This window comes from Psammomys obesus, unplaced genomic scaffold (genome assembly GCF_907164565.1).
Source record: "Psammomys obesus unplaced genomic scaffold, mPsaObe1.curated_primary_1811, whole genome shotgun sequence".
NCBI classification, from domain to species: Eukaryota; Metazoa; Chordata; class Mammalia; order Rodentia; family Muridae; genus Psammomys; species Psammomys obesus.
The window spans coordinates 1,921,494-1,930,307 of record NW_026594462.1 but is presented as its reverse complement, the minus strand read 5'-3'; positions in this window follow the sequence as shown (position 1 = coordinate 1,930,307).

Here is an 8,814-nt window from a genome sequence, read left to right as displayed (position 1 = left end):
TATGGGAAGACCATCTTTGACACTTTGCATCACTGTCTATTGTTGGGTTCACTGCTGGGACTATCCCAGAGAGGGGCATGTTGGAGGAGGCAAAAAAGGAAGAGGTGGCCCATTCTTGGTTCTAGGGAGGAAGGGAGAAAGAACTGAGCATCTGTCTGTCAGAAGGGTATTGTTCCTTTGTCATCCCAGCACCGGGGAGGTAAACACATGAATTCCTAGGGTTCACTGACAGCCCATCTAACCTCTACCTCCCTAGCACTAGGTTTAAAGGAGTGTCCCTCCACGCCCAGCTGCTTTTTCAATTTTTAAGGCTGTATGTAAGTCTTATTGGTGTCCTGGTTTGTGGCTTTTCAGGAAGACAGCTACAAAAGTACCAATAAACTTCAGCTTTTCTGTTCTCATGACCCCCACCGACTCTGGAATATGGTCACCTGCTTCTCCAGTTGTCTTTCTTAGGAGCTTCAGAATCGGTAGGTTAGGTTTTATTAGCTTGGGTTGATACAGAGAGGTCAGACGTGATTCAGAAACAGTGTTGGAAAAGGAATAAAAGGCAAAACAAACACCAAGCTGGCATGAGAAAAAACTAAGGAAGGAAAAAAAAGTGCTGTTGATGATGTTTTCGCTTGTTTGTTTGTGGGATTGTTTGCTTTTTTAACAGAGAGCCCCAGAGGCTGGAAAATGGTGGGAAATCGAATTAATGACCTGGAAAAGTTACTCCGATTAAGAAATGTCAGGTAGGAGAGTAATCATGATGAGGCGGACATAAGAGAAATACTGACCTTTCCTCTCTTCTTCCCACATACCATGTGGCAAAACTGCTTTGGACAGATGATTTTTAATTCTTTCCACAAGCCAGATCGTCATTTCCTCAAAGCTTGATGCAACGATGGCAATCCCGGCTTTATATGTGGGAAGCAAAACTCTTGCAGGGAAAAGGCAAATACCTTCATTTCCTCTGGTCTCCCAGGGCTGGTTCTTTGAAGACGCTGACAGAGCCACCCACTGTGACTTGTTTCCTGGAATATAGGGTTTCAAACAGAGCAATGGTTCTAAGCATGAGCCTCATGCTTACGGAGCTGACGCTTATGATCGTATTTTAAAAATTCAGTCTAAGGGGCTGGGGACGTGGCTCCGCGCATAACGTCCTGCTATGACCACCTGAGTTCAGATTCCCAGCATTCATGTGAAAAGCCAGGTAATCTGGTTCTAGCATTAGGGAGGCAGAGACAGGAGGGTCCCCGGGGCTCAATGTCTAGCTAGTCTTGCTGAATTGTTGAGTCCTCGTCCCAAAAATTAAGGACGAGAGTGACTGAGAAACGTAGCCAATGTTGACCTCTAGGCCCCACACGCATGCGTACACACGTGACCATACATTCACACAAACATATGAAAATATTCATAATAAATGAATAAATACACTTTTGAGGTTAAACAGACAACTCTGTGGACCCTTTTGGTGATAATCTTTTCAAAACTGTGCGGAACTGGAAGCGTCCTTGACTAGTGAAAGGGAAAGTGCTTTAGAAAGAAGGCGGGATGAGCAAGCTTTTTTTCTTCCTTCCCGGTATGTCCAGGAGAGTCTGTAGTCGGTGGGCGAGTGGCATTTTATGAATGACATGGGGCCCGGCACACCACGGTCATTCTAGTAACAGCAGATAAGCGTGTAGACACCACAGACGTCTCCGTCGTGCTTTGTACTTCTAAAGGCAGTTAGTCTCCACTGCAATTGGAAAGAGAAGTGGTGGCCTCACTTAACACGTGGGCATGGTGAGCTTGAGAAGGGTGGGGCCATCGCCCGAGGTCACGCAAGTATTTTGGGGAGAGGCCGGATTTGCGGCTGGGCTAGTCAGCCTCCAGAATCCACACTTCCAACCACAGTGCTGTGGCTCTGTACTACATGTAAGCACCGAGACTTTAAAAATAACCCATTTCTGGCCATTTTTGGAAAAAAAATATATTTATGGACTACAGCAGTGGTTATTTTAGCAAGAGTAACTCTTTTTTTTCCAGTCACCCATTCATTTCATAATACAAGTTTAAATACAAAACAAGCTAGAGTCATCATGCTGTCCACAGAGTCCAGTGAAGTGTGGGCCGAAAAACTAAAGCATGGCTCTGTGTATGACCTGTGTCACCTCTGTGTGACCTCCTAGACTTGAATGGAAATGAGTTCAGGATTTTCTCCTTAACGATATGGTGGACTAGGGAGATCACTCAGGTGGACCTGAGTTCAATCAGAGTCCACGGTAAAAGAACAAATCATACAAACAGAAAACAGAGCATAGTAGCTCACTGTGGAGCAGAAACAGGCCGATACCTGGGGCTTGCTGGCCGGCCAGCCTTGCCTAATTACAAGCCTGGGGTCCCAGGGAGTTACCCTCTCTCAATAAGAGAGGTGGAAAGATTGTGAGGAACAATATCTCCGGCTTCCACAGGTGTGCTCACACAAGTCCCCCAATGCCTGACACAAATGACCGTATAAACACACAAATGACGCTATGGAGACAAATGTGAATGACTGACTTACAGCTTTTAATTTCAGTGTTATTTCCTTTGACATAATGCCAGGTTTAAATGATTCAGTGGTCACAGATGATACAGTACTTTCTTAAATCCAGAGAAGGAAGAACACCTTTGGAACCAGGCAAGTCAGCAGGCAGGAGTTGAAGCATGGTCACTCTTAGAAATATAGAGGCAGCTGTATTGCTGCTGGGGAAGGCACAGGGAGTGGAGAGGCACTGATCTGCAGGCCATGGAGAGCACAGAATCTATCACAGGGTGAGTGGTTCCATGCCACAGGGAAAGGACTGCACCTATTCCTCCTACCCAAGAACCGCAGAGCCAACCTTCCAAGATGGCAGAAGTGGCTGTCCACTGGCCTGTGTCCCAAAGGGCAGAGACCCTGTGGAGGAAAGGAGAGCTTGGGGAACAAAGAAACCGGTTCCCAAATAAAGGGGAAGGTTGTCAGGACCCAGGAACTCAGTGGGGAAACAATAGAGGACCCCTTCCAGCCATCTGCTGCTCCATCAATCACTTTTCTTCTTCCTTCACAAAGTACAATATTTACCACACACACACACACACACACACACACACACACACACACACACACGTAGAAAACTATCCTTGTGAAGTTGAGAGCTTTACACGGTAAACTTCACTTATGGGAAGTGACGCTTAGTAACTTTAAAATACATAAGAAGATCTGGGAGTGGCAGCTCACACCTGCAGCCTCATCACGTGAGAGGCTAAGGCAGGAAGCTTGCCACAAGTTCAAGGCCAGCCTAGGCTACAGAATGATAGATACACTGTCTCAAAAGACAGCAGGACGCACAGCTGTTATGACTGCATGCCTGGAGCTGCCTGGAGAGTAGAGGTGGACATGAACTCCGACCACTAGGAGAAGCTATTGGCAATGGATAACTTCTGGGAGAGGGAGAGTCCATTGTCTTTAAGTCCATGACAAGCCGACCATGCTCACGTAGAAGGCCACACATCCAAGAATATGTGGTCGGCAGAAACTGAACTTGATGGGTTAAAAAAAAAAGAGGAGACAATGTTGGATGGTTAGGAAAGTGGGGGTGGAGCTGCTCACGGGCACACGTGACTTAGGCAATTCCTCAATTGAGGCCCCTTTCGCATGTGACTCGAGTTAAAAGAACTTAGCACAAAAAGAACTTGTCTCAAAAACCAAGATGAAGAGTAACTGAGGAACAACATATGAGGATATCTTCTGACCTCCACATGTACACACGTACAAACACACACTAACACAGGAACATGCCCTCCCCATGAAAGAAACCAGATGTATACATGTGTAAAATACTATATATACATATATATATATATATGTTCTATATATGTATATGTGTGTAAAATATTATATATATGATGTAAAATTATATATATATATAATATATATAATTTTATAAGCCCAACAGAAATAGAATCTTAGGGTTATTACTTAGCATCATACCGAGGTTAGATTGTTACTTTCCATCTTGATGATAGAAAATAGTATACATTTTACATTTTACAAAATATTCTTGCTACAGAGAAAAAAATTCTTGGAAATTACGTGTGATAAGAGAACAGCTCAAATAACATTGGGGTTATTGCTTCTTTTAAGGGGTTGATGCCCTTGCAATTTCACTAATTATATTTGTTATATCATATGCTAAAGCCATCTTTGGTGACTGTGGCTAGACAATCCAGATTTTGTGCTTAAAAAATATAGGCAAGGAAGATGAAAGAAAAAATCTCTTGATAGTTGTCATCTGCTTATAAAATGGGGACAACTCTTCAGAAGCTTTTCGGAAGCGGGGGTAATGAGAGAATGGTGTTCGGGAGTCACTCAGCACCTACGCCATGTCAGGTGCAGCAGCTGGCAGGTGTTAAAGCGTCACCGCTGGTCTCTGCCGTTATGTAATTAGGTAGAGCTTCTGTTGCAGATAGCTCAAGAAGCCACCCACAGGCATTTTACTTCCTGCTGTTATGTGAATGGATGGGCACCTTCATACATTTCCAAAGAAACAGTGTAAATCTGCTTAGGTTTCACCTGAGACATGAGAATTCCACGATCCTAGTATAACAAGGAATATGCTGGGACTGGGGAATTGAAACTGTGCTCATGATTTGTACGGCCTATTCTGTCTCTATCTCCCAAACTGTAGACACTCTATGATTTTAGCATAAAGTTAGTATTCACATTAGGTGTGCACCCGTGTGGCTGGAGAGGAGGCAGAGATTTATAGTGAGCAGCTGGATCACGTGGTCTTGGAGGATAAGGAGCTCTACAATCTACCATTTATACAATAGGAGTCTCAGGAGGGGTAGACCTATCATTTCTGTGCCAGTCTGAAAGACAAAGACCCAGAGAGCTTCAGTCTCAGAACAGGAGACTGATGTTCCAGCTCCCAGAGTGGCAGAAATTGGGGAGTAAAGCAGTGCTCCTTCTCTGTTGACTTTAGTCTAGCTCTCCACAGTTTGCATGCTGCCCAGAGTCTGGACGCCCATCTCCACTGGTTCTTGAATTCTAATGTGGATCTCATCGGGAAGCACCTTCACAGAAACACCAGAAATCATATTTAATCCAGATACTCCAAGTTAACCATAACAGAACCTATCCATTGAAATTTAGAAAAAGGTATCAATACAAACACGTTTGAACCGTTCTCCAAGAATCAAGCATCTTGACCCATAAGATAAGCAAGTAGAGGTAGAAGCATTTATGAACTCAAGGATCCAACTTCACGGCAAATGTAGTGGGATTTTGTTTGTTGCTTATATCTCAGTTTAGAACTTAGATATATAGGTGTTTTGCCTTTCTTTTTTTCACCTACCCTTGTGCCAAAGCAGATTTGATGTTGAATGTTTTAGGGGAGCACATGGCATCCCACAAATTTCCCCAGCCTGCAAGATTTCTAAACATGGTATGAATTAGTTTCCTTGCCACTGTGATCAATAACCTGCCAAGATGCAACTTAAAGGAAAAATTTATTTTTCTTAGCATTTCAGAGTGGGGGAAGGCATGGCAGCTAGGGTCCAGTGTGGCACATTTCCTGGGATCAGGAAGCAGACAGCAAGACTCAGCCTAGAACTCTTATCAGGCTCTAACCCAAAGCTTGCCCAAAAGCTCTGGTCCTTACTCCTTAAAAGTACAACAACCTCCCAAAAGAGTGCCACCAGTTAGGGGCCAAAGCCAAATACAATATTCTGCAAGGATATTTCACAGTCAAGCTATGACATTAAAATAAATCTGCGAAAGGGTGGCATCCACAGTGGATCTCCGGATAACAGGATGATGGATCTGTGGTTTCATATCAGGGCTCTGTTGTGGGTTATTAAAATTTATTATTGATTTATCTTTTAGTTAAGCAGTGGTTGTTCTTAAACCTGCTGTATCCCCAAATCACCACACAGAGACCAGGATTTAATTAATTAACCTAGGGCACAATGTTGGGCAATAGTTACTCCATCCTAAACCTCCAAGCCCATATAGTTTCCTGAATTTCATTCAGATTTCACCTATTATGCTTGCTTTTAGTCATATCTTAGAACGAGCTCATTTCCCTTGTAGTTTGAAGTCCTGTCCTGCCAACTTCTGCTCTCCTCTTCATGTTTCCAAGTCCTCTCCTGCTGACCTCTGCCTTCTCCTACTCCTTCTTCTCCTACTTGCTTTCTTCTCACCACCTCCCCCAGACCAGGATGTTCCACCCTATTTTCTCCATTGCACAGCACTGGCTGATTGTTTTATTGACAACACAGAGAACAAATGGTGGCATGTTTACTTGAGAAAGGTGGTGCTTAGAATAAGCATCGAAGTGCAATGTCCAGATTGAAACCAGATAGTGGGGCATTTGAAGGGCACATTCCACAATAATATTATACCAAGACTCTCCTGGAAACTTCCTCTCATGTAAAGTTGGCTCTCCACAGCCTTCTGTTTGGCATATTTATGGCCACTGGAAAGGGATAATGGCAGACCAACCTTCCCCAATTTCTGGGAGATCTGGAAGAAAACAGACTAGAATAGGAAACTCTGAGGACATGAACCCAATCCCCAGAACCCATATACAAAACCTGGATATGGTAGCATGCTTGTAATGTCAGTGCCTGGGAAGTGGGGACAGGTAGACCCCTGGGGTCTCACTGACCAGCCACTCTAGTCTAATAGGCAGATCCGGGCCAAATGACAGACTATCTTAAAAAAAAACAAAAACAAAAACAAAATCAAAAACAAAACAAAACAAAAAAACAGGTGGATGGCCTGTAAGGACCAACAGCTGAGGATGAACTCAAGCCTCACATGAGCATACTTGCACATGTATGAACATGAACACACGTATGCGAGAGATGAAGAGTGAGACAGAAACACAACATAATACTCTCCATGTCATCTCAAAAACCAGCACAAGACTAGCTAGCAATACGAGTCTCGATGCCATTTTTAGGATGTCAAGTTTTTAATCGCAGGCCTAATGACCTTAATTTCTACCAAGGGGTCTGCTCCGCCACCTCCCAGGAGGACCTCTTTTCCCTGGGCTCCTACCTCCCAGGATTAGTTTTTCTACACAACCCAATTTCTTTGGAAGAACCACTCCGTCTCCTTCCACAAAGGCAAGGAGGCACTCATGTGCAGATCAAGCTCACGGGGACAGTTTGTCCATTAAGCTCTGATTTAGTCTCTCCCTCTCTGGCGTTGCTTTTGCAGCTGGGATTCAGTGCCTTGGGTGTCCCTGCCTCCCGCCCAGCGAGCTTGCTGATTTCTCTGGAGAAGCTCATGTGTTGCCCCATGCCGGCAGCCCCTTGTTTCAGCACTGGCTAATCACCAACATGTTCTGTTAAGTGAGGCTCGTAGATGCTGATTGCATTTATTGCATAAATTACTTCATTATTAAAATCAGGTCATTTGAGCCCCCCAACCATTACCACGAAGGCTATTAACATAATTTCATAAGCTAATAAATCAAGCAAAGGAAGAGAATTAAAGGATTCTTGGTGATAAGTGTTTCTTCAGAGACTGAAGGAACACAATTTTCGTATGCATATTTTAACATTTCATGAGTGGATTCACACAAGAGCCAAATCCCCCTCTGCATATGCGGCTCACTTCATCTTGTCCATCCCTCGGCCTTCAGAGTTCATTTTGAAATTAAGGATTCCCGCCCCTTGAAGTAACTAAAGCAATTTTCAGCTTAGCCTATCAGCTCTTTGTGATATGCTACCCACAAAATTCTTATTTTTTTTTCCTCCTAGATGATAAAGACTTAGGGATAAGGAGCAAGAGGAAAATAAAATACCTTGGGTTGGTCTTAGAAGATGTGATTTTCATCTAGGTGAATTCCAAACATTCCCAAGTCTTAAGAGGTTCTTGTGCGGTTCTAATTATCTCTCTAATTACAGTACGTACTGAGGTTAAGTGTTCTTATCAAATGGTGCATTAAAAATGGGTTTTATTCCCAGGATAGATGTAATAGCTGTGATATTGGCCTGCACACACAGAAACGGTTCTCTCTGTTCATTTCACTAGCCAGATTGTGGAAGACGCTGAGGGTCAGAGCCATCATCGTCCTGTGGCGTTGCCTGGAAACGGAGATACGTTCCAGCGTAAATTAGAGTCTAACAACTTCATCCCATGTGCAATTTGTGTAATGTTTTTAGCAAATAGCAACTGATGGATCATAATTGAAATCTGTGGAATGCGGTGAGTGAGAATTGAGTATGTTTTGCAGGTGAGTCTAAAAGATGGGCGGTCCTTTTGTGAACAAGGAATGACCACACTTAGTTCTCCTACAGTCATCAGCGACCTCAAATATTTCCCCCAAGCCCAGCCTCTCATATCTGCCTCATTAAAACCCTTCACCAGAGTCCTGATGCCCTTAGAATAAAATACATAGGAAGACATTTCTCAGCATGGCCTGTAAGAGCCGCATGGGCTAGCCTGCCCTTATTGGTTCAACCTTATCTCATGATTTCTCCACTGTTCTTGAATAGCACCATTTCCTGCCTATGATTTGGATACTCTTCTCTGTTCTCTGAACATATAAACTCCCTCTTTCTTCAGCTCTGGGCCCTAGAGCCACTTCCTCCAGGAAGGCTTCCATGACCTCCCTGATAAGATCAAAGTTTTGTGACCTGTGATGAAATCCTGTGTGTCTCCTTTGTATATTTTTCACAGTTACAGTTTTAAATTCCAAAATGTGGTTATTTAAAAATCATGATCATGTTTCCAGAGTTAAGAAGAAGAAGAAGAAGAAGAAGAAGAGGAAGAAGAAGAAGAAGAAGAAGAAGAAGAAGAAGAAGAAGAAGAAG